This window comes from Saccopteryx leptura, chromosome 11 (genome assembly GCF_036850995.1).
Source record: "Saccopteryx leptura isolate mSacLep1 chromosome 11, mSacLep1_pri_phased_curated, whole genome shotgun sequence".
Taxonomy (NCBI): Eukaryota; Metazoa; Chordata; class Mammalia; order Chiroptera; family Emballonuridae; genus Saccopteryx; species Saccopteryx leptura.
This window is the reverse complement of record NC_089513.1, coordinates 57,143,933-57,170,639: the sequence shown is the minus strand read 5'-3', so window position 1 is coordinate 57,170,639 and position 26,707 is coordinate 57,143,933. Positions and strand designations below refer to the sequence as shown.

The following is a 26,707-nucleotide window of genomic DNA, read 5'->3' as shown; positions in this document are numbered from 1 at the left end:
TCCTGAAGGGACTTTCAATTTTTTTTTTTTTCTGTATTTTTCTGAAGCCGGAAACGGGGAGAGACAGTCAGACAGACTCCCGCATGTGCCCGACCAGGATCCACCCGGCACGCCCACCAGGGGGCGACGCTTTGCCCACCAGGGGGCAATGCTCTGCCCCTCCGGGGCGTTGCTCTGTTGCGACCAGAGCCACTCCAGCGCCTGGGGCAGAGGCCAAGGAGCCATCCCCAGCGCCCGGGCCATCTTTGCTCCAGTGGAGCCTCGGCTGCAGGAGGGGAAGAGAGAGACAGAGAGGAAGGAGGGGGGGAGGGGTGGAGAAGCAGATGGGCGCTTCTCCTGTGTGCCCTGGCCGGGAATCAAACCCAGGACTTCTGCACGCCAGGCCGACGCCCTACCACTGAGCCAACCGGCCAGGGCAAGGGACTTTCAATTTTAACATCCTCACCAATTTAACTATTGCCAAATAACTGGGAAATGGATGGAGATCCCTTACATTCAGGGCTTCTAGTATTTGCGCTCCCGTCCTAATCTCTGTGCCATCTGCTACACAGTGCAGGCCCTTTTTGGCCAGAGAAACCTCAGCTAAATCCTCCACTCCTGATCTTTCCTCCTCCGCCGACCCCCAACTCTCTCCCCCTCCTGCCTGACCCCTGGGGGTCGCCTTTCTCTCGGGGACCCCCCTCTCTGGTCCCTCTGCAGACCTCTTCCGCTTGGGTCTCTTCCCTCCAGGAAGCCCTCCCTTCTCCTGCCAGCCAGGAGGCCCTCCCTTCTCCACTGTGTTCTGAAGCTCCTCCATCAGGACCTCCTCCGCCGGCCACTGGCCTTCACGCGGGTTTGCAGGGCTCCTGACCCCACGGCCCAACCCCGGTCTTCTTGCAGGAAGGCCTGGCCCTGTCTTGCCTCTGGCTCCAGCATTTCTGGCTGGATCTGGGTGCCGGGCTCCCCAGGAGCCCCCCCTTATTCTCAACCCCCAAACCCCTATCTGAGACCTGATGACCATGGCATTTAAGGTTTTTAACGGTCATTGCTAGTAGAAAAAGGCTGAGGCTGTTCGCCAGGCCTGCATGCAGCAGAAGGTAACGCTCCAAACCCCGACTCTTGTGGCAGCCCTGAGGCCACCAGAGCAACAGAGGCAAGGCATAGAAGGTGCCCGACCCAAGTCCGGGCCGCAAAGAGGAACCCCACCAGAAGCTTGCTTTAAATGCAGCAAGAGGGTCATTGGTCTTGCCAGTGCCCCCGCCTGTGGCCGCCCACCAAGTCCTGCCCTGACTGCAAGCAGCCCAGTCACTAGTGGAGCAATTGCCCCCTTTGGGCAACAGGCTCTTCCTCAGTGCCTCTGCGAGGAGGACAAGCCACCCAAATGGGACGCCAAGCCAGCCAGGTGGGTCCATTGCTCAAACTCCTACGCCTCATAGACGACTGACACGGCCCGGATTTGAAAACCCCCATCTCCCTCGCCAAGCCCAGGGTAGCAGGTAAGTCCATCTCATTTCTTATGGACACGGGGGCTACCTTCTGTTTTGCCATCACACTCTGGACTAGTTCCCTCACAGGTCTCGGTTATGGGAGTTGATGGGACCCTTCCTTTCCTCTTCGCACGCCACCCGACATGTGGTTTGGATTCCCCTTCTCGCACTCCTTCAGATTCTTTCTTTCCTCAATCTAATAGGCTTCTTTCAACATTGAATTCCCAGTTTTTCTCTCTTAGCCAAACCCCCCCTCCTCTTGCCACCTACCTCCACTTTCTGTCTTTACTCCACCATCTTCTCAGGGAACATGCGGACCGGACCCTTCCTCCCATAGGGGGTCCAGATGAAGCACACCCAGCAGTCCCCCTCCAGCCAGGAGACAGGGTTCTTCTGAGGGAGCTCCAGTCTGACTCCCTACAGCCCAGGTGGACGGGACCCCACACGGCAATACTGACTACTCCTACTGCAGCCAAGCTCCTAGGGCAAACACCTTGGTACCATGTCTCTAGCCTCAAGCTTACCCCCATGCAGGACTGCTGGCAGTCGGAACCACTGGGCCCCACCGGTCTCCGGCTCACTAAAAGGTTGGGCCCTGCAGATCCTCCTGTTGCTCCTGTTCCTCCCACCGGGAACCTGCCGCCAGAGTGAGCTAAAGCAGGGAGCAATGCTGTTCAGTGAGACTGGCCCAATGGAAGAAAGCATCAGGGTCCTCCACCATCTGCAAGAGAAACTGCACAAGGACCTCTCCTCCTACAACTTGTTTAACTCCTGGTGGCAGCCACCCATCCTCACCTGGGCTGCCCCATCCTAAGTCCTCTTCTAATTATCAACATATTACTCATATTTGCTCCTCTTTTTTAGATTCTTACAGGGCCGCATCTGCGAGGTTTCTCGAGTCACGGTCAACCAGCTGCTCCTACACCCATATCCACGACTTCCCTCAGAGCCACCACCTTCCGACCTCCCCACCCCACGACACCACTAACCAGCAGGAAGTAGCCAGAAGAAAAGCAGCGCCCCTATCTAACATAAAAGGTTGGAATGTGAGGTCGGTTGGCGATGGGAGAGTCACATGAGGAACCAGGCCCGGGAACTTTGGCTGGAACCGCCCACACCCGTACACGCCAGAAGAAACTTCCCAGGAGCCCTTTGAAGAAGAACGACCGTCTGTCAGCCAATAAAATTTCGCCACATCATATCAACTGGCCATAACCCTACTAACCCTATAAATTACCCCCCAGAGGAAGAATCCACACGACTTCTCTGGCCCGTTTTGCAGAACAGAGAACCTCATCCGGGATGCACTCTACTAAATAAAGCTCTTGCTATTCCACATTTGGTGGCTACGCCCTTCTTTCTTCCTCGGCAGGGAAATACCTTACAGTGGCTACTGGCCATACAGAACTACCTTTTCTAATAAGAACGATTTTAGTTACTAATTTTAGAGAGAGAGAGAAAGAAAAAGGAGGTGGGAGCAGGAAGCATCAACTCGTAGTAGTTGCTTTTTTCCAAGTGTCTAGAACGGGCAAGCCCAGAACTTGAACTGACCTCAGCATTCCAGAGTGACGCCTTATCACAAGTCAGACCAAAAACGTACTTTTTCATCCACCAATTTTCTAAAGATAAACGAGTTTGATACCCAGTATTTGTGGGAGACTGCAAGTGGCAAAGCCCTTGCAGTTCGAGGCTTAGCAAAAGGCTAAGTTCTCCCTCCTCGACCTCCATATTGGCCATGAAGCCAAGTATTTTCACTCATACCATCCCCCCCTTAATTTGCTTGCTTAAGTTGCTATAAGAAATTTACAACCCTTTCTGTAAATTACAACCCTTGTTTGTTCTGATGTTGATTTCAGTCATGCAAGATGGGTTTCTACACTTGGGAGAGAATTCTTGGGTTGCCTTGGAGATGAATGACTTTGTATTGGAGACTTCCTTATTTGCATACGGCTATATAATAAAGCAAACCGGGAGCTGTTTTGTTCTTGCAAGATAAAGGTATTGCTGAGACTTCCCGATCCCATCCTATTTCTAAGTTTATCTTCTTCATTCCGCATCATTCTCATTCAGGATCTGGAATTATTAGCTGCGCTGGTTTGTGGCAAATAATAATGAAGGAATACAGAAAGAGACACCCTTACATACTACTGGTAAAAGTATAAACTAATACATTTAAAAGGGCAAGTTTGCAACACCTATCAAAAATTAATATTCTGACTTAGCAATCCACTATTAAAACCTTATGTCTCAAATACACAAAAATAGACATAAGTAAAAGGATGCTTATTCCAGCATTGTTAATAATGATCAAAAATCCTTTATTCTACTGCATCTCTAGAAGCAACCAAAATCCTTTAGATATAAAACAAAGCACAGAGAAAAAAAATACTGACCTAACTCCAATCTGTCCACAATAAATTCACTTGAATTACAGTGATACAAGCAGCCTAAAGATAAATGTAGTAAGTAGATCACTGGTTCTAAGTGTGTGCCACGGCACGCACCCTATGGTATTCCAGAGAAATATGTGCCTGTTGGGGACCAAAACACCAACAGGGTTTTTGGAATTCAGATTTTTGGGGAAAGAGGTGTGAGGAACTGGCTGTAAACTGACAGTGTGCCCAACCCCTCACCTCCCTTAACTGCTTAGGTTGCAAAAGGCTGTTAAGCTGTGGTGCTGGATTGTTGACACACCCTCTATGTTCCCCGGAAAGACTGGAGGCAAGTTTCTTCTATCCTTTATTTAGTGTAAAATTAAGATGATATGTATGGTGGGGGTTTTCTGCACTTGGTAAAATTCTTGGGTTGCCTTGGAAACATGATCAAAGACCACTGATTTTCTAATAGCCTCACTCTGCCCTAAAAATAAAGCAAGATGTAGTTTTTGGGCTCGCTTTGTTCTTGCCAGCAGCAATTACAGGGCCCCCACCCCCCCACCCCGACCCTGTGTTTTCTTAATTCCGCACCATTCCCACTCGGGACCTGGAATTACTAGCTGTGCTGGTTCATTGCATGTGCCTAGATATAAAAATAAATATACTCTATTATACCATTTCATTACGGAAATACCACTCTTTTTGTTAACACATCATTATTAAGATCTACTGGAAAGTTCTGTCTATTTCTATCACAAGTTTCAACACGTAAGCATGTTTATTTGGTGCATGTGTGCCTCTCTATTTTTATCACTTAATGTATACATACTGACATAGCAAATTAACTAAAACAAAGTTGATTCACGTTAGTCTTATATGTGAAGCGATAGTGTACCCATGGCTACTGATAAAGCTCATTTACGCCACTGTAATTTTTACGAATTTCAACAAGGAAGAAATGCTACAGAAGCATGTAGAAATTTATTGAAAGTGTTTGGTGAAGGTACAGTTTCTGACAGGATATGCAGAAGATGGTTCGAAAAATTCAAAACAGGTGATTTCGACCTTTCTGATAAGCCATGTTCTGGGCGACCATCTTTGATCAATGACGATGTTGTTAAGACCATGTTGGAGCAAGATCCTTTTCTGACAACATCGGAGATCGCAGAAAGGCTTAATTCAGCTCAGCAAACCATTTCAGACCATATTCGGAAGATAGGATTGGTGTGGAAATATTCAAGATGGGTGCCACCTGAATTAAGTCAGAAGAATTTGGATGATCGAGTCGTCATATGTACATCTCTGCTTGCTCGGAACAAAATCGAGCCCTTCTTGAACCGGATGATAACTGGGGATGAAAAGTGGATTACCTCTGAAAACATCGTAAGGAAAAGGGCATATTGTGAACCTGGAAAACCTAGCTCTTGCACCTCTAAACCAAATTTGACTCTAAGAGAATGTTGTGTATATGGTGGGACATTTGAGGACCAATACATTATGAGCTTTTAAAACCGAATGAAAAGCTCAATTCGGAGAAGTATCGTCAGCAACTGGATAATTTAAAGACAGCAGTCCAAGAAAAGAGGCCGGCGATGTTCAATAGGAAGAACATCATACTGCATCATGATAATGCCAGGCCACATGCTGCTTTGGGGACTCGTCAAAAAATTGCAGAACTAGGCTGGGAAATTCTGTCGCATCCACCATATTCCCCGGACTTAGCACCCTCCGACTATCACTTTTGTCCTTACAAAATTTTTTTAAATTTTATTTATTTATATATTTTTTAGAGACAGAGAGTGAGTCAGAGAGAGGGACAGACAGGGACAGACAGACAGGAATGGAGAGAGATGAGAAGCATCAATTATTAGTTTTTCATTGCGCATTGCAACACCTTAGTTGTTCATTGATTGCTTTCTCATATGTGCCTTGACCGCGGGCCTTCAGCAGATCGAACAACCCCTTGCTGGAGCCAGCGACCTTGGGTCCAAGCTGGTGAGCCTCACTCAAACCAGATGAGCCCGCACTCAAGCTGGCGACCTTGGGGTCTCAAACCTGGGTCCTTCCGCATCCCAATCCGACGCTCTATCCACTGCGCCACCACCAGGTCAAGATACAAAATTTTTTGAAGGGCAAAAAATTCAAAAATGAAGAAGATATCAAACAAGCACTGGTTCAATTTTTCACATCAAAAGATAAAACATTTTTCAAAAATGAGATATACAAATTGCCCTCACGCTGGCAAGAAATCATTGATAATAATGGCAATTATATTATTTAATAAAGTTTATTGACAGTAAGAAAAATTTGTATTTTGTTTTATTCCAAAAACGGACAGAATTTTCTGGTAGACCTTATATTTGTTATTAACACATCGTTATATTATTTTTAAATAAATACACCCAAATAAAATGGATAGATTTCTCAAAAAGAAGCATAATATTGAAGAATCTGATTCTGGAAGTAAGCAAAAGTTAAGTGTAAATAAAATAGGACTTGAAAGATGATGGGCAGAATTTAATTTATAGCATTTTCCATCACTTAACACTGACCAATACGATTGGATTAGAAACCCATTCATGAAAGCTTCAAGTGATTTTGGTTTAACATTAACAGAGGAATAACTGGCAGCTATATCCACTGATCGTGGATTGATGATTAAACATAAAGAATTGTCTCTTGAAACCTTTTGAATTTCTATAAAAGAATATGTGGCAATATTTAAAAAAGCTTTGAAACTTTTACTACAATTTTCAGCATCCTATTTATGTAAATTAGGATTTTCTACCCTCAACACAATTAAGAGTAAAAAGAGAGAAATTCTTCAATGTATTGACAAGGAAATGAGAGTTTACCTTTCAAAATATATGCCCAAACATTGAAGAAATCACTAGGACACATCAGGCTCACATTTCTCATATACACAAGGATGAAAAACATAACACATTTGCAACGGACCTGCCAAATTTACTAAATCTTACTAAGAATGTATCTATATATATAAAAAGATAACTTTGTTATTTTTTTTTATTTTTTAACCCCTTTTTACGAATTCTAAAAAGCATAACTCAAAAAATGTAACATAAAAATGTTTTTTAATGTCAGAATAAATTTAATTTTGTCGTATTTGTTTAATTACCATAAAAGCACGCTTGGACTTTATATATTTTTTCTTTAATATTTGACTTAATTATCATAACATATTTCTCAGAAATTTGTATATAGTGCGCCTACAATTATTTGTAGAATTTTAAATGTGTCCCAACTTCAAAAAGTTTGAGAAACACTGAAGTGGATGAAATAATGCTGGCAAAATGGTGGCATGAGGAACTCCCAAATTCTATCCCTCTAAAAGCATCTAAAAATTGTCACAAACATTTTCAAAACACTGGAAACTAACCTAAACTTTAAGCAACCCAGGGAGTGCTTATTCAAGAAAATTAGCTGAATCAGAGAGTTTTGTGGCATTAAACTTACTCTAATACCCCTCCTGGGCTACAGGATCAGTCAGTCTTGAAAATAACAGCCCACATTCCCAGTACTGGTACAGCATTACAATCCTCATTTGCAAACAAACTGAAGTGATTTGTTTTGACCTATGTAAAGGCTCCCTGGAAGACCTGCAGAAAGGCTTGCGTTATCAGCCCTTGCTGCTAAGAACTCTCCCAGAGCTATTGCTGATAACCAAGAACTCCCCTAGAACTAAAGTTGATAACCAAGAACTCCCCCCGCAACTAAAGCCACTATAGGACATGCAAAGTATTTGTCAAAAGCATTTATAGTCCCTGGCCAGTTGGCTCAGTGGATAGAGCATCAGCCCAGCTTGGCGTATGGATGTCCCAGGTTTGATCCCCAGTCAGGACACACATGAGAAGTGACCATCCGCTTCACTCCCTCTCCCTCTCCAACTTCTCTCTCTCTTCCCCTCCTGCAGCCAGTGGCTTGATTGGTTGGTCCTGGGCACTAAGGATAGCTTGGCTGGTCAGAGTGCATCAGCCTTAGATGGATGCTAAAACTAACTCAACTGATTCAAGAATCAGCCGTAGACAGGGGTGTGCCACGTGGATTCCGGGTGGGGCACATTATGAAAGTCTATCTCCCTTCTTCTCACTAAATAAATACATACATACATACATACATACATACATAAAGCCTTTACAGACAGATTTCACTGCTGACCCCTAAAACAATGGATAACAGCTGAAGCAACATAATGATCAAAAACCTCGAGAGGATTGGCTGAGCAATGAGATGTTTTGGGGAATAAGGACATTGAATAGCTCCAACAAATGCCTGGGAATGGAAAAGGCAGCATGTATGCCCAGAGCTGTGCACACATTCAGGAATTTTGCTAGATCAAAGAATTCTTGGTTGACAAGATTTTTTAATTTTGACTATGTTACCTCTTAATGCCTTCTGGCCTCTTTGGTTTCCAATGAGAGGTCAGCTGTCAATGATATTGAGGATTCCTTCTATGCAATGAGCCACTTCTCTTATACTACTCACAAAGGCCCTACACTAACCTCTAGATAACCTTGACAGGAAATAAAGGCTAAAACAGATACATAGCATCGCTCTTAAAATACTGGGAGAGTCTAGCTGGTGGCACAGTGGATAGAGCCTTGTCCCAGAGGGGCAAGGTAGCCAGTTCATGCCCTAGTCAGGGCATGTATGAAAAGCAATCAGTGGATGCACAACTAAGTGCAATGAACTGATGCTTCACTCTCTCCCTCCCCTCCCCTCCTTCCTCTCTTCCTCTCTCTTTAAAACAAATATATTGGGAGATGTTTTTGGTACCAAATGTTTAAAGACATCTCTGTCCAATCATTAACTGACCAATACGTTAATAGAATAGATACTTCAAAGGGGTTACATAACAAAGAATACATACTTTAAAAAATTAGTTAAGTCACTAAACTATCAACAACAGCTACAACAACCCTGGGGATAGAGAACCTGATTTCCAGAGTTGCCATATTACAATATTAAAAATGTCCAATTTCAACAAAAATATTATACACATGAAAATAAATAGGAAAGAATGACCCATGCACAGGAGGAAAAAAGCGATCACTAGAAACTCTCCCTAAGAAATGCCAGACATTAGAGAAGAGAGAAAGGAGAAGAAAGAATATATGAAGGAATAAAGCCCAAAACTTCTCAAATTTAATGAAAGACTATCTTAAAAACTCAACAAAATCCAAGCAGGGAAACTCATTTAGACCCACACCAAGACACATCTTAACCAAAGAATTCAAAGACAAAGACAAAGAAAGACTGCTGAAAGAAGCATACCTGGCATGTGTGGTGCAGTGGACAGAGCCATCGACCTGGGACACAACGGTCACCAGTTCAATACCTTGGGCCTACCTGGTCAAAGCTCATGACAAGCAATGAACAACTAAAGTGAAGCAACTATGAATTGATACTTCTTGCTCCCTATCTCTCTCTATAAAATTAATAAAATCTTTAAAGAAAAGAAAGGAAGATGAGAAAAGAGGCTCATCACATACAGGGCTCCTCACTATCAGTAACAGCTGCCTTCTCATCAGAAACCATAAAAGCCAGTCCCAGCCGTGACTGTGGGTTTGATCCTCCATCAAGGCACATATAAGATGCAACCAATGAATGCATCAATAAGTGGGACAACAAATCAATGTTTCTCTCTCTCCTTTCTTCCCTCTCTCTAAAGTCAAATAAAAATTTTAAAAAAAGAAACCATAGAAGCCAGAAGGCAGGGGGGTGACCTAGTCAAAGTACCGAAAGAAAAAAAACTGTCAATCAAGAATTCCTCTTTAGCAAACTTATCCTTCAAAAATGGAAGAGAAGTTAATATATATAATACACTGCCAGATTAAGAAACTCTAGTAAGTCAGCTACCCTACAAGAAATGCTAAAGAAAGTCCTTCATGCTGAAATGAAAGGACACTAGACAGTAACCTGAATTCACATAAAGAAACAGACAACACTGGTAAAAGTAACTACACAGATAAATATAACACATATTATAGTATGAATGTACTTTTTATTTGTAGCTCTTTTCTTTCTCCTAATTTAAATGACAATGCATGAAGCAACAATGTAAATCGGCCATACAGTGTATAAAGATATAGTTTGTGACAACAGAACCATAAAGGGGAGTGGACCTATATAGGAGTACCATTTTTCTTGGGGGGGGGGGGGCCAGAGACAGAGAGAGTCAGAGAGAGGGACAGATAGGGACAGACAGACAGGAAGGGAGAGAGATGAGAAACATCAATTCTTTGTTGCAGCTCCTTAGTTGTTCATTGATTGATTTCTCATATGTGCCTTGACCGGGGAGCTACAGCAGACTGACGCCTTGTTCAAGCCAGCTACCTTGGGCTCAAGCTGGTGAGCCTTGCTCAAACCAGATGAGCCCGCGCTCAAGCTGGCAACCTTGGAGTCTCGAACCTGGGTTCTCCACATCCCAGTCCAACACTCTATCTACTGCGCCACCACCTGGTCAGGCTAGGAGTATCATTTTTGTTAATTACTAAAATTAAGTTGGTATTCATCTGAACTAGACTATTGCAAATTAAGATGGTGATTGTAATCCAGGGTAACCACTAAGAAAGAACTCAAAAACATAGTAAATAAAATATAAGGGAATTAAAATGGTATACTGAAAATAAACACAGAAGGAGGTAACAGTGGAACTGAGGAACACATAAGAGATAAGATACACAGAAAACAAATAGCAACAGGGCAGAATTAAGTTCTTCCTAATCAGTAATTACTTTAAATATAAATGGGTTAAATCCCCCCAATTAAGACAGATACTGGCAGAACAGATGGAAGAACATCCAACAATATGACGCCTAGAAAAGACTCACTTTAGGTTCAAAGACACAAGCTATAAGTAAAAAGATATAAACAGAAGATCAGTAAGGAAATAGAAGACTTGAACACTTGAAACTGACTAGACATAGCCTGACCAGGCAGTGGAACAGTGGACAGAGCACTGGACTGGGATGCAGAGGACCCAAGTTCAAAACCCCAAGGTCACTGGCTTGAGCAAGGGGTCACTCGCTCTGTGGTAGCCCCCTGGTCAAGACACATATGAGAAAGCAACTGATGAACAACTAAGGTGCTGCAACCAAGAACTGATGCTTCTCATCTCTCTCCCTTCCTGTCTGTCCCTATCTGTCCCTCTCTCTCTCTCTCTGTCACAAAAAAAAAAAAATTTTTTTAAATCCACAGTTAATGTCATACTAAATGGTAAAAGATGAGTAGCCTTCCTCCTAAGATCCAGAACAAGACAAGGTTTGTTCTTTCCACTTCTGTTCAACATTGTACTGAAGTTCTAGCCAGGCAAATTAGGGAAAAGATAAATAAATAAAAGGTGTTTATATCAGAAAAAAAAGAAATAAAACTGTCTCTATTCACAGATGACATGATCTTACACAGGAAACCCAAAAGAACACACAAGAAAACTATTGAAACTAATAAATGAATTTAGCCAAGTTACAAGTGCAGGGCTAATGCTAGACATGGCCCTTTCACACCTCTTGGCAGAGGGCCTAGGGCACAAGGCCACCCGCTCTTGAAAGTGCATAATGTTCTACCAGGGAACAAACAGACCTCGAAGAAGGCTTCCATTCCCTGACTACCAGCATGAGTACTTCCTGCCCTTGGCTCTGTGCTGCTATTGTCAAACTGATTTATAAGCCAGATGGCCTGTGGACAGTTGCGGATCTTGCTTGCCCAACCAGCTGCCACTGGGCTTCCAGTATATAAGTAATAAAGGCTATGTCTGCTCCATCTGGTCCACCTTGTGGTAGTTTTTTCAGAACATCTGCAAGATAGGTAGACATACCTGGTCTCAAACTCCTGTGTTACAAGATTCCAAGTGAAGATAAACATAGAAAATAAGTTATACAACTGATCTTGAACAACGCAGATTTGAACTGCATGAGTCCACTTAAACTCCAGTTGTTCAAGGGTCAGTTGTATATTCAATCTGTAGTTGGGAATCCACATATGCAGAACATCTACTTAAGTTACATGCAAATTTTCAATTACACAGGTGGTCACAGTCCCTAACCCCCAAGTTGTTCAAGGATCAACTGTATATCCACATACCAAAATGAACATTCCAAAACCAAAATTAAAAAACAACTCCATTTGCAATAGCATCCAAAAGAATAGGAATAAATAAAACCAAAAACATGTAAGACACAGTGATAACTTTAAACATTGCTAAACAAAGACCTAAATAAATGAGGAAAATACCCTCATTAATGGATGTAGGCTTCAATCCTGTTAAAACCACAAAGTATTGCTGTAACTCAAGTGATCTTCATAGATTCATTACAAACCCTACATAAATTTCAACAACCTCTTTTACAGAATAGGGAGAAGCTGGTTCTTATGATGTGAAAAGATATTCAACATCATCAGCCACCAGGGAAATACAAATCAAACCCCCAATGAGATACCAATTCACACCCACCAGGAGCTAAAATTTTAAAAACCTGAAAATAACAAGTGTTGGTGAGGATGTGGAGAAATCAGAATCCTTACACCAAATAGTGAAATTGTTCAGCTGCTTTAAGAAACATTTTGATAGTTCCTAAAAATGTTAAATATAAAAGGAGTTACCATAAGATCAAGCAATTCTACTCCTAGATATACACCCAGAAGCAATGAAAACATATACCCGCACAAAAACTTGTAGATGAATATTCACCAGCATTATTCATATAAGAGCTATAAAGTAAAAACAACTTAAATGTTTATCAATTGATGGATAAACAAAATGTGGTATAATCAGACAACAAAATATCACCCAACAATAAAAAGAAATGAGGTCCTGCCATATGCTACAATATGGATGAACCTTGCAAACACTGTGCTAAGGAAGTCAGGGACAAACGATCATATGTATAATTCCATTTATATGAAATGTTCAGAATAGGCAACGCCAGGGACAGTAGATCAGTGGTTGCTAGTGGGTAGGAACAGAAGAAATGGTGAGTGACTGATAATGAGTACAGTTTCTCTTGAAGTAATGAAAATGTTCTAAAATTTATTGTAGAGATGGCTGCATAACTCAGTGAATATACTGAAAACCCCAAACTGTAAACTTTAAAAGAATGAGTTTTATGTTATATTAATATCTCAACAAAGCTATGACAAGAAAAAGCAGTCTCAAGTCCCTTAAACCCTTTATTATCCCTGGCTAACACCTCTAGCTTCTATTCTTCCCTTCACAGCTAAGGTTTGTTTATTCTTGAAATAATCTACATTTGTTTTCTCCATTCTCTGACCTCCCAATTACTCAAATTCAATGAAACCTAGCTTCTTTCCCAATTGTTGACATTAAGTAGAATGCTACAAAACTGTTATCAAATTCAATCAACCTTCTTAATCCTTATTTTACTAAAGTTCTCAAAAGCATTTTTTTCCCAAAGCATTTGAAATATAGCTTCCTTTTTTAATTTTAATTTTTTCTGGAGTCAATTATAAGTATAGCTTCCTTTTGAAATGACCCCATTTGGGCTTCTCCGACATTTTCTCATGACTTCTCTACATCTCAGAACACGTAGGAATTTCTTTTCCAGTTTTTCCTCTATCTGGCTTTAAATTTGGTTGTTCTCCATGTCCTACTTCTGGAACTATTCTTCATCAGCAAACTCTTCCTATGTAGTGTTACCTTTTTTTTAAAGATTTTATTTGAGCCTGACCAGGCGGTAGTGCAGTGGACAGTGTCGGATTGAGATGCAGAGGACCCAGGTTCGAGACCCCGAGGTCGCCAGCTTGAGCGAGGGCTCATCTGGTTTGAGCAAAAGCCCACCAGCTTGAACACAAGGTCACTAGCTCAAGCAAGGGGTTACTCGGTCTGCTGAAGGCCCACGGTCAAGGCACATATGAGAAAGCAATCAATGAACAACTAAGGTGTCGCAATGCGCAACGAAAAACTAATGATTGATGCTTCTCATCTCTCTCCGTTCCTGTCTATCTGTCCCTGTATATCTTTCTGACTCACTCTCTGTCTCTGTAAAAAAAAAAAAAAAAAAAAAAAAAAAAAATTTTATTTGATTTTACAGAGAGAGGAGAAGGGGGGGGGTGAGAAATATTAACTCGTAGTTGCTTCACTTTATATTGTTCATTGCTTGCTTGTCACATGCACTCTGACGTGGCAAGCCCAGGGCCTCAAACCAGTGACCTCAGCATTCCACTGCGCCACCACAGGTAAGGCAAATATTTTCCATTTTCTTCTTCTTTTTTCTAAATTAATTTTAGAGAAAAGAAGAGGTGGGGAAGAAGCCGGAAGTATCAACTCCCATATGTGCCTTGACCAGGTAAGGCTGGGGTTCTGAATCAGTGACCTCAGAGTTCCAGGACTTTCTGTCTCTCCGCCCCCACAGCCCCTGTTCTCTCTTTTTTTAATTAAGGGAGAGGCAGGGAGGCAGAGAGACAGACTCCTGCATGCATCCAACTGGGATCCATCCAACAAGCCCCTAATGGGCGATGCTCTGCTCATCTGGGGCCGCTGCTCAATTGCTCTGCAACTGAGCTATTTTTAGTGCCTGGGGTGAGGCCATGGTGCCATCCTCAGGGCCAGGGGCCAACTTGCTTGAACCATTCAAGCCATGGATGCAGGAGAAGGAGGGAGGGAGAGGGAAGATGAGAAGGAGGGAGAAAGAAAGAAGGAGGGAGGGAGGGAGGGAGGGAGGGAGATGGAGAAGTAGATGGTCATTTCTCCTGTATGCCCTGACCAGGAATTGAAACCAGGACTTCCACATGCCCAGCCAACACTTTTGATGACTCTCTTATCAAGACCTCTCTGGTACTACAACCCCACACACCCAAATCCCCAGCAGATAACTTCCAATCAACATATCCAAAAGCAAAATACTGCTCCTCCCCAAATTGGGAGCTCTTCCAGAATTCCATCTCAGTCTACTTTACCATTGTTTATACAATCACCTAAATTAAAATCCAAGTCATTTTATCCTATTATTTCTCACTCCCCAAATCCAAATGTTATTGAATCCGATGAATGCTGCCTTCTAAATATTTGTGGTATTAACCTATTTGTCTCCACTGATACTACTTTTGTTTAAACTTTTATCTGTTACCTCAATTATTACTGAAACTACTGACCAGTCTTTCTGCATCCTGCCTTATCTTTCCTCTACCCCTTCTGAAATGTATACTCTACAAAAGAGGTAGTCAACCTTTCTATACCTACTGCCCATTTTTGTATCTCTGTTAGTAAAATTTTCTAACCGCCCACCAGTTCCACAGTAATGGTGATTTATAAAGTAGGGAAGTAACTTAACTTTATAAAATTTATAAAGCAGAGTTACAGCAAGTTAAAGCATATAATAATAATTACTTACCAAGTACTTTATGTCGGATTTTCGCTAAGTTTGGCAGAATAAATCTTTATAAAACAACTTACTATAGTTAAATCTATCTTTTTATTTATACTCTGGTTGCTCTGCTACCGCCTACCATGAAAGCTGGAACGCCCACTAGTGGGTGGTAGGGACCAGGTTGACTACCACTGCTCTACAATATCACAATGATCTTTCTAAAAATCTTTCCTATTATCAACAGGAAAAAAACTCTAGAACACTTAGAATGGCATGCAATACTTGAGGATCCATCTGTGCAGCCTCATCATCTGCTACTTATCATAAACCCAATGCTACAGCTGTAGAGAACAACTTCGCATATTTAAAAATGTACCATGCTCTCTCTCATGATGTCCAACTTTCCCTCTGCCTTAAGTTCCTTCCTTCTCATTTTCTTCCTGTCATGCCTAAACCTTCTTTAAGTTTAAGAACTTAAAATACAAAGAACACATAGGAGGGAGTTAAAATGGGCGGGGCAGGCTCAGGCCTTTCTCGTTTATCCTTGCCTCAGTGACTCATATTTGCTTACAAAGTAAAGTTGAAATCAACCGCACACAAAAGTATAGATAGTTTGGTCTCTGCCTACCTCCCCAGGTTCATGTCCTGTCCCCACCCTATATTCTTGCTAGCTATACTTGCAGATCCTACAACTCACTTTCTAAGTTAGACTCCTCTGCTTTTGCTCGCACTGTTTCTTCTACCTAAATGCTCATTCTTTCCATGTCATATATACTTTTCATCCCCTCTGATATATACTTTTCTTTCTACTACTCTCTTACTCAATCTCTCTTTCTCTTCCCTTAAGAAACTAACCACTAGTCTGACCAGGCGGTGGCGCAGTGGATAGAGCGTCAGACTGGGATGCAGAGGAACCAGGTTCGAGACCCCGAGCTCACCAGCTTGAGCGCGGGCTCATCTGGTTTGAGCAAAAGCCCACCAGCTTGAACCCAAGGTCGCTGGCTCCAGCAAGGGGTTACTCAGTCTGCTGAAGGCCCGCAGTCAAGGCACATATGAGAAAGCAATCAATGAACAACTAAGGTGTTGCAACGCGCAACGAAAAACTAATGATTGATACTTCTCATCTCTCTCCATTCATGTCTGTCTGTCCCTGTCTATCCCTCTCTCTGACTCACTCTCTGTCTCTGTAAAAAATAAAAAATAAATAAATAAATAAAAATTAAAAAAAAAGAAACTAACCACTACCTCCTTTCTACACCCACTGTACCCCCATAGTTTCTCCAATCAAAGCAATCTTTTCTTCTTCTTTTCCAAGTAAGAGGAGGAGAGATAGAGAAACGAACTCCAGCATGCATCCCGACTAGGATCCACCCAGCAACGCCATCTGAGGCTGATAATCTGCCCATCTGGGGCCATGCTTGCAACTGCACTATTTGTAGCACCTGAGGTGGAGGCTCCATGGAGCCATCCTCAGCACCCAGGGCTGATGCGCTCAAACCAATCCAGCCATGGCTGCGGGAGGAGAAGAAGAAGAGGAAGGGGGGGAGGAGAAGGGAGGGTAGAAAAGAAAATGGTCACTCTCCTGTGCGCCCTGCCCAGGAATCAAACCCGGGACATTCACATGCCGGGCAGACGCTCTACCAGAGTCAACCAGCCAGGGCCCAAAGCAATCTTAAAAACATACTTGTTGATTCAAGTAAGAGATAAAGTCTTACCACCCTGAAGGCAAGGACACTGCCTTATCCATATGGAAGTCCTTTTCCCCCAGCACAGTACCTACTACACAGTAATTCCTCTATACTTCAATAATCCACATGTCCCTTTATTCTTTCCAAATATACTAACAAATCTCTATTGAAATTTCTCTTCCAAAAAAGAAAACATATTTTTGGATTGTGTTCAGGGCCCAATCTCTCCTGGCCAAGCAAACAACTCTGCAAATACACCTGTACAAATTAAAGTTTCATGTGCCTTTACTAATACTTGTACCTTAGGGAAGAAATGATCCCTGAAAGATCTAAAGTGAGAAATTATATTTTGAAGAGATAGCACTTAAGTATGTCACACTGCTTGATGATACTTTGTTTAAAGAATTCTCAAGTTACTTACACATATGGGTCACTTTGAAAAGTGAGAGCCATTCCACTAACTTCCTTTCTACCGCCAATACAGCTTAGTATATTCACCTTCAGGAAAATACTCAGAAAGGAATTATCAAATCACTAAGATAATGCAAAACGCAGAAAGTGAGGTTACCTTTGTCATTCACAGACCCATTTAGAAGTGCTGCCTCCCTAATCACCACACCGAAAGTGGACCTATTCCTTATCACCACTTAAATATTCTGTGAATAACTGAGCTGCCGAGGATGATGGAATGCTATTCAAAGTGCTCCAGCACTGGACAAACCCACTCCACTACACAAAAAATTCAGTGAAAGCTTTTCTAACGAGGCTGGATGGTGTGTTAACTCAATGTCCAAACAACTGAACTTCTTCAACAAGCACATTCAAGCTACCTCGAATTAACATTTTAATTACCTTCAAGAATTCTATTAGGACTTAAGGGAATCGTGATGCTTGCTCAAGAGGGAGATTCTGTAGTAATGAATCCCCAAATTGGAAATGCATAATTATTCACGTTAAGACCGAGGTGTCGTAATATTTTGTAAAACCTGTTTCACTCTCACATTTAAAAAACCCAGCTGAGCTCAATAACAGCATTTTGACAGAAGCACGCTTGAAAATGAGCTGTGAAAGTAATTCCCAACCCCAGGTCTGTCCATCCACGGCCACTGAAGCCTGAACTAAAGCCCGCAGCACCCAAAGGAGCCCCCGAGCCGGCGGTGGGGCACATCAAGAGCCTGGGACCGGTCCACCGGCGAGCACTGGACACGGGTCGATGTTCCGGAGCGATTAGAAAACAGTGTGGTTACATAAAAGCTGAGTCCCCTCTGTCCAGTTCCGGTGTGCCCGAGGGCCGAGGCCCGGAGCTCCGGCGAGGGAGGGGCGGTTCCTGCCTCTCCTCCTCCAGACCCCGCGCGCACCGGACGCCAGGCGCGGCTGCCAGGAGGGAGGCCCGGCCGGCAGCGGGAGGGACGCGCACTGAGGGGAGCCTGGCCCGGGAGAGCCGACACGCGGGGCAGCCACGCCCCCCACCCCCACCCCCACCCCCACCTCCACCTCCAGCCCGCGCGCAGCCAACGCCAGCCCCGCAGCTGCCTGACAGACGCGGCAGCGAGGCGGCGGCGGAGAGGGTTCCCGGCACACGAACACACAGCACTGCGACCCCCCGCACGCCACCGCTGCCCCTCACTAACCTGTGCCCGCCGCCGCGCGACCGCCCACCCCCACCGCAGCCACCGCCTCCGCGCGCTCACGCTGCCGCCGCAGCCACCGTAGCCGCCTCCTGCGTTGCGCCCCTGGTCGGCCTCGGGAGCCCCATCCTCACCCCACCCCTGCCTCCGCCTGTTTACAACGATTGGGACAGAACAGGACGAGCCGGCCCAGCGCGCAAGCGTATTCCCTCCTCCCGCCGTAGCCGGCTTCCCGGGTCCTCCACTCTGCGCTGACGGCTAAGGCCGACAAGGGCAAACGCCCTGCGCCGTCGCGCGGGGTACTCTGGGAAGCGTAGTTCTCGGAAACCCAGCGTTCCGTCTACAGAAAGACCCTTGTTCAGAGGAAGTACACTACAACACCCAGGAAGCACCGCGCCTTCTGCGGCCCAGCAGCCAGTTGAGGAGACTTGGAGCGCGCGAAAGAACGCACCGCGCTTGTGCTCTGCGGGCGCCTGCGCACTTCCTGGTCTTGGGGGACTGGGTGGGATGTACACTTACCCTAAAGCCAGTACCAGCGTAGGTAGTTTGGGGTCAGAGTCTGCGGTGGTCCTGAGAAAGGGAGTACCATTCACCTTCACGCCCTGGCCAGCCTTTCCCTCAGCTACCCGAGTTCAAACGTTTTGTGCCAACCAGCTTGAGTGTCCTAACCAGTTAAACCAGCCTAGGAGACCGGCCCAGCCTGTGACTGGGGTGGGACGGGCATCTTTGGCTTGGGGTGAGAACTCCTGCCCTGAGGATTTTAGCTAAAGGAAGCGCCCTGGGCCTCTGAGGAAAGACAAATGAAACTGTCTGGGCCATTCTCAGAATTCCTAAAAACAGTGTTGACAAGGCCACCCTTTGGCTCTTGTGGGACAGTGGGACTGCTGTCCTCCGCAACCTTCTTTGGTTCAACATTTATGAAGAAACGCCTGAATCAGAACTTAGAAGTACACAGTGCATATTTCTTGCAAATAGAAAGAACTGAATCGCGAAGAAGACCGGAAATAACTGGAGTTCCTCTAGAAATCCTTCACAAAGTCTTATAGAATTGTTCTTTTAATGTGTGGCTGGAAATAAGCGGTCTTTTGAAGTGTTCTTGTTTTATAAAATTTGGCATATTATTTGGGGAAATACGATTTGGGATAGATGGTTCTTCCCAGTCCCTTCTATTCCTATATTCAATACAATCTAGAACTTCACTGAATATTTAGATTGACCTCTGTAATCCATCTTGCACTGCGCCTTTCAGATCAGCTTCTCTCCGATCTGGCATTGGGTCTCTCACTTGTACTCTGTATTTTCTACCCAGTAAAGTTCAGCCCCATCAGCCTAAGATTCAAGAGTCTTCCACAATCAGATACCAAGATAGTCTGTGGTAGCCAGTGTTATGACTGAAAAGCTTCCTTTCTCTCTGGCAACGAATCAGTGTCCCCTCAATACAAGATGGGCATGTTACCATGACAACTACAATACTCTTTGCCTTTCTCCTAACACTGATTGGGTCAAAAGATAGACACTGACTCAAGTTGGGGCCTTTTTGAGCCCTTGCTTGAACTTGCTATATGGACATAGACGTGGAAGGGGAAAAAGTCTTTTACTGAGGTAATTGCTGCTGGCCATGTGCTTCACAGCATAAAGGGGCCCATTTACAAAGGGAATGAGTGAGGCCAGGGATGGGGGGCGGGGTGATTGGGAGGAAAGGGAAAAGAAACCAAGAACAGGCAGCATGAAAACTGCTTTCAATTTCAGAGGCTATGGTTTTATAACTCTACTTTAAGTGCTTTGAGCATGTAAGCCTAGCAAGATGAGCCAATACTTTCATTTATTATTACTTAGGACTGATTTGTGCAGTTACAGAACATATTTGTTGGTGCCTCCTGAGCCTTCACTCCTCCCATTGAAGCCATGCAGCACAACCATACCCTATAGTGGCTAAGGGTTTCAGAGATGATCATTAGCCCAATCAGAACCAATAAGCCTTACAAAGACTTGAGTTGAGGTTCGTAAATTGCAGTGTCCATAAGTATATGAAGTCTGAAAATGTGGCAAGCATTTTGCTCCTTGAAAAATAAAAAAAGGAAAGACTAATGGGAATAAGTTTAGGGGAAAAGCACCAGTAGGGAGCCTGAAGATGAAGTCATACTGTCAAATGAGTGCTATAAAGGAGAACCTTGTGTTTGATGGTATCGTTAGAGCTGCACTATCAGACTTCACCTGTTTGACCTATAGACCAATGTGTACACCCTTTAGAATTGTGGCTAGTTTGTATTGGGGGTTTTCTGTGACTTAAAACTCTGAAAGTCCTAACTAATTCAGTTGGATTTCTTTTACATAATATTGAAAGTTTCTACCTAAAAATACAAGTCCATACATAAAAATAAACCGAGGAAGAGACTTTCAGCGATGGCTATGTGACCTGGTCAACAATTCCTATACACAGGCAAATTTCAACTGCCGAAACCCCAAGAGACGCATTGGTATGTCACAAGATTTTTTTGAGAGAGAGGCAGGAAGGAGGAGAGAGTATGAGAAGCATCAACTTGTAGTTGCTTTAACTTTAGTTGTGCATTGATTGCTTCTAAGGGAGGAGAGAGAGTGGGAAGCATCAACTTGTACTTGTTCTCACTTTAGTTGTGCATTGATTGCTTCTCGTATATACCTTGACCAGGGTGAGACAGTGTCCCCTTGTTCATGACCTTGGACTTTCAGCAAACAACCTTTGGGTGCAAGTTAGCAAGCTTTTGGGATCATGTGGATTCCCCCAGCTCAAGCCAGCAACCCCACCCTGTGCTGATGAGCTTGCATTCAGAGCCAGCAAGCTCAGGGTTTCAAACAGGTCACCTCAGCATTCCAAGTTGACATTTTAGTCATGGCACCACCACCGGTGAGGTGGGCCACAAGAATTTTTAAGACATGCAATACCCGGCCCTGGCCGGTTTGCTCAGTAGTTAGAGTGTCAGCCTTGCATGTGGACATCCCAGGTTCAATCCCTGGTCAGAGCACACGTGAGAAGCAACCATCTGCTTCTCTTCCTTTCCCTCTCCCGATTTTCTCTCACTTCCTCTCTTACAGTGGGTGGCTCGGTTGGTCCAAGCCGTTGACTTCAAGTACTGAGAATAGCTCGGTTGATTCGAACATTGGCCCCAGATAGGGGTTGCTGGGTGGGTCCCGTCAGGGTGCATGTGGGAGTCTGTCTCACTTTCTACCCCCCCCCCACACACACACACATACCACACACACCACACACACCACACTTAAAAAAAATGTTTAGTAATTAGTTTGTGTGCTGTGAGATGAAAAAGGTTGAAAAATCACTGCTCTACACACAAAATTTCAAGTGTTTGAATGTCATTTACTAATGTCACATTAGTCAAAGTAAGTCACATGCCAAGCCCCAGGATGTGGAGATAAATTTCACAAAGAATTTGTGGCCATTCATTAGCGATCTATGACAAGAACTCTTAAATCTCCTTGTCTTCTAAAGGAATGATTTTTTTTTTAATCCTCCAAGGATCAGTAAATTGCTGTGAAGTGACACCTTTTGCTGAACCAGCTGTCCTAGGTAGTTGACTAGTACTGTGGAAGTAAATCCAAGAACAAAAATCATAAGCATGTTCACCATTCTAATTCTGATATTGATAGTGTGCCTGATATATAATAGATGTGTAATAAATTTTGTGCAGTAAGGCTGTTAAAATGGTTTCAGTGGCCAGTGATGGAAATTCAATTTAATTTTGCTTAAACAAAAAAGGAGAAATTATTGGCACACATAACCAAGAAGCTCAAGATACTAGGTTGTTAGGCCTCAAATGCATTGTCAGGATTCTCCCTTACCATCTTTTGGTTCTTCTTTTTTTGTGTTGGTTTTATTTTCTGGTAGACTCTCTCATGTGGTAACAAGCTCACTGCTAAATTTATATTCTTGGGTGGTATCCCCTGCAACTGTATATGTTCTTCCTCTGCTTAAAAGAATAACATCTGCTATTCATGGACTGACTATTCTGTGCCAAGCCCTATACATTTAAGTTGAATATATATATTTATTTTCAGTTAAATAAATATTTATATCACATAGTGGTTAAGATCATGGATTCTAGAGTCAGATTGCCTGGATTTAACCCTCTATTTATATAAATCCCAGATTATACCAAATATTTTATAGCTAATACTAGAATGCAGTTTATACTTGCATTTGAATTATGATCATGTTTGGATATTCTTTGCAATCATTCAAATGAACAATGAAGTCACTAAATGATGTGACTCAAAGTTTGGTGGGTGTGGGGTTGCTGGAAAAGGATTTATTTTGTGTTTCTGTACTAGAGTACTGCCAAATTCTTGCTTCTTTCTCGCTGAAGTTGAGGTAGTATTATCTCTAAACCTTCCACTTTTCTTCTGAGTTTTTTATATTGCTTGTCAAATTCCCTCCTCAAAACAAAAAAGCATGGAAAGTCTTAGTGGTAGTTGAGCTCACTCAACTTGTAGACTTTCTTTTTCTAGCAACACGATTGATTAAATATAGAAGAAAAATAGAATGGCTTATTATGTTGACTGATTTGTTGAAAGCAATGAATACTGTCCTCCCTTCAGTCCACTCTAATCCGAAAGATTTTTCAGAAGTAAATAAACTACAAAGCTGATTCAGATAAAGAATTTTACCTTACAAGCATCCATATAGTATAGCAGTTATTTCCATTCCTATCATATGTTGTGAAATCAACACTTTGTTTAATCATTGCTGGAGGGAAATTATAAAATTTATGTATAAATTTAAGTTATAACATTTTTTTTAAAAAGTTATTAGGGATAATAGGCTATTTAGAATATTAATAATTTGGAACTTGAGTTTATGGATAATTTTAATCTTAGATGAAACACATCTAAAAGTATATAATTGTCTTCTATGACATTTTTAAAATTTTCACGTTCACTTTCATTAGTTATTCATACACATAGTTTAAAGAGTCATATAGTTCTTCAAGCCTTGTGATGAAAACAGTAATCATCTGCTTTACTCCCCTTCCTGATGCCAATGTCCAGGGGCAACAAACTTCAACTCTTTTAACTAATACTTTTGATATTTACTTTTATATTACTATACAGTGTCTTTATGTTGTTATTTCTTGATGTTAGGAAACAATTCTGCATAATTTTCTTGCATTACTGAATGTCTCAGAAGCAGAAATACTGACAGCTTTTTTTTTTTTTTTAGCTATCTTTTCATGTCTGTCTTTATAGCAAAGATATGGTATATTAGATACTGTATTCGTTTGCTAGGGCTACTGTAACATTTAACAACAGAACTTTATTTTTCACAGTCCTGAAGACTGAGTGTAGGAGACCAAGGTGCTGGCAGGCTTGGTTTCACCTTAGGCCTCTCTCCTTGGTTTGTAGATGATCGTCTTCTCCCTGTGTTTCCACATGGTCTTTCCTCTAGGTGTGTCTATGTCCTAATTCCCCTTCTTATAAGGATGCCAGTCATATTGGATTAGAGCCCACCCATCTGACCTTAATTTACCTCTTTAGGTTAGTGAGGAAGGCGGAGCATTTCTTACTCCCTATTTCCTTCGGGGTTTGGTTATATATTTAGCCAATTTTTCGCTCGATCATACCTTTGGGTGTATTGCGAAACATCTGGAGGCTCCAAGGATAGGTTTTTCTGTTTCTGGTTGAAGATCTTGTTGAGTTTTGGGGGAGATTTATCGGTATCGCTTCCTACCCCGCCATTACTCTGCTACTTTACCTCTTTAAAGGCCCTATCTCCAAATATAGTCATATTCTGAAGTACTGGGGGTTAGGATTTCAACAGTGGATTTTAAAGACTCAGTTTAGTCCATAACAAATCACTTTTGTCCTGCACTATCTTACTCTTTCCTGGTTTAATCTTTCATTTTGGCAGAACACATCATCTAGTAGATTAAAACAAATTTTTTTAATTTTTGGTTTTGTTTTTTTTACAGAGACAGAGAGAATCAGAGAGAGGGATAGATAGGAACAGACAGGAATGGAGGGAGATGAAAAACATCAATCGTCAGTTTTTTGTTGCAACGCCTTAGTTGTTCATTGATTGCTTTCTCATATGTGCCTTGACCGCGGACCTTCAGCAGACCGAGTAACCCCTTGCTCGAGCCAGTGATCTTGGGTCCAAGCTAGTGAGCTTTGCTCAAACCAGATGGGCCCGCGCTCAAACTGGTGACCTTGTGGTCTCAAACCTGGGTCTTTCCGCATCCCAGTCCGATGCTCTATCCACTGTGGCACTGCGCCACTGCCTGGTCAGGCATCATCTAGTAGATTTTAGAGAATGGATGTATAAAGATTCATTTTTTGAGAACTTGAATATCTTAAAATATCTTTTTTCCATGTTGACTATTAATTGACTTGGTTTGACCAGGTATAGATTGGAAATCATTCTATCTCAGAATATTAAAGGCAGTTCTAGCAACGTTAGAGTTGCTGTGGAAAATCCAATGCTAGTGGATGTTTTTAAAAAATAAACACCTTGAATTTCCCCTTCTTAAAGAAAAAAGTACTTTAAAATTCTCTGTTTTGTCCCTGGTTTTGTGAAATTTCATAATGATGTATATTGAGCTGGATTAGTTTAATTCTTTGTGTGGGCCTTTTAATCTGGTGATATTGGCATGAATTATTTTATTAATGACCCCCACACACACACCAATTCTCTATTCTCTATTTCTGCAACTCCTGTTAGTTGCTGTTGAATCTTTATACTGCTCCTCTACTCTTATCTCCTATTTTATATCTCTTTGTCTTTTTACTTAAATTTTTGGGAATTTCTTCAACTATATTTTCTATCTGTTTATTGAGCTTTTCATTTCTGGTTTCATACTTTTAATTTCCAAAGGCTCTTTTCTCTTCTCTCTTAGTTTTTTATATATCATCCTATTCTATTCTTAGATGCCATAACCTATATGAGGCCAGTATATATAGTATATATATATATATATATATATATATATATATATATATATATCATATTATATATATAATATTAAAGTTTTCTCCACCTTGCCCACTCTAATTCTTTTCAGGTTGAGATTTTTATGTTTTTGTGGGGTTTTTTGTTTGTTTTGGCCTCTGATTTTTATATTAGAGATTTTCCTCAAATGTTCAATGATCCTTGGCTAATTAAATCTAAATATATTTAAAAGTGTGGAACATGTGGATAGGGCTTGGGACTTGTGGACCTCATTCATTGTTAGAAGGTCTCGCTGGGCCATTTTGTTGGGTGTATTAAACTGCTGGTTTCCTCCAAAAGATGTTTCTCCTGGAGCTGTTAACTAATCTTATTTTGGGTAATCATTTTACCATATGTACATGTATGAAATCATCACATTGTACACCTTAAACGTACATGTCCATAATATCTCAGTAAAGCTGGAAATCAATTCCTGTAACAACATGTCTTCCCCTTTTTCTTTGCCATGTGAGGTCTGGCAGCCGAGGAAGGCCCCTCTTGGCTCTCTGACTAGGGGGATCCGAAAGGACTGATGGTCCCAGATGCATCGCTGCACTCTTCCCAAGGCCACTCTTCCCACTTTGGCTGCTCCACAGTCCACGACTAAGAGTGGCAGGAAATACCAAAGCAAGCCCATTCCTAAAAGATGCAGGATTCTTCTCATGGCTTTCTTTGACATGAAGACTCACCATGGCCTTGCTAAAACCTTCTTAGGACTGCACTGTAGTCTTATATTCTTTCATTTTTTTCTTTCTCCCTCCCTTCCTTCCTTCTTTCCTTCCTTTCTTCCTTCCATTGTTCCTTCCTTCCTTCCCTCCCTCCTTTACAGAGGACGTACCTACCTATAACTATAACTAATAGTTCTCCCAGTCTCCTCATCTTCTCTCACAGTTGTTTCCTCTAGTAAATTTCTTCACCTGTCTTGTTCCAGACTGGCATTTGCCTCTCAGAGGCCTCAGACTATTGCAAGTCATACAGGAATTGGGGTCTGAGAAAACACATGGAAAGATGGGAGTTGGGATTTATTGGCTCACTAGTTAACAGGTGTTGAGAATGCTATTCTGAATGGTAGGTAGGCACAGCTAGTCCTGGCACAAGGATGTGGACTGATTGCTAAAGATTTTACCAACGGTGAACTGGAGAAATGTCCAGGTGGAGGGAAATACTCTTGCAGTAGGTAAAGTGATTCAGAAACTTACTTGAGATATATCTTCCATGACAGCTGAGTT

The 26,707-nt window shown here is 42.5% G+C and overlaps 1 protein-coding gene across 9 annotated transcripts in view; it reads right to left on the bottom strand.

Annotated features, from left to right (window-relative positions):
- The window catches only part of RALBP1 (ralA binding protein 1), a 167,649-nt gene extending 148,503 nt beyond the window's left edge, over window positions 1-19,146 (bottom strand). For 5 of the 9 annotated variants that reach the window (XR_010747396.1, XR_010747397.1, XM_066353159.1 and 2 more), the window contains exon 1: window positions 18,506-18,675. The gene's annotated coding sequence lies outside the window, so the exon portion shown is untranslated. Of the gene's footprint in view, window positions 1-18,505; window positions 18,677-19,021 lie in introns of those variants that run through there. The other 4 variants (XM_066353155.1, XM_066353154.1, XM_066353160.1 and 1 more) reach the window with 4 other exon arrangements.
- Window positions 19,147-26,707: the final 7,561 nt, after the last annotated feature.